Here is a 246-nt window from a genome sequence, read left to right on the forward strand (position 1 = left end):
ACGGCAGCAGCAACAGCAGCAGCAGCAACAGCAGCAGCAGCAGCAGAAACAGCAGCAGCAGTAGATGAGACAGCTGGAGTTCGCGCTGCAGAAGCAGCAGCAACTGTACTTAATGCAGCAACACAAAGAGCAGCAGTTGCAGCTAGCCTGATAGATGCAGCAATCGATACAGCAACTGCTGCTGCTGCTGTTGTCGGTGGGGTTGTTGTTCGTGCTGTTGGGGGAGATGTTTGGGGTGCTGCTGCT

The 246-nt window shown here is 54.9% G+C and overlaps 1 protein-coding gene across 1 annotated transcript in view; it reads right to left on the reverse strand.

The window, feature by feature from the left end:
- EMH_0052930 (uncharacterized protein) overlaps positions 1 to 246 on the reverse strand; it is a gene marked incomplete at both ends in the record, with an annotated part of 6,164 nt that overhangs the window by 5,079 nt on the left and 839 nt on the right. The window lies entirely within an intron of this gene.

This window comes from Eimeria mitis, genomic scaffold (assembly GCF_000499745.2).
Source record: "Eimeria mitis Houghton genomic scaffold, Emh_scaff2383, whole genome shotgun sequence".
Classification (NCBI taxonomy): Eukaryota; Apicomplexa; class Conoidasida; order Eucoccidiorida; family Eimeriidae; genus Eimeria; species Eimeria mitis.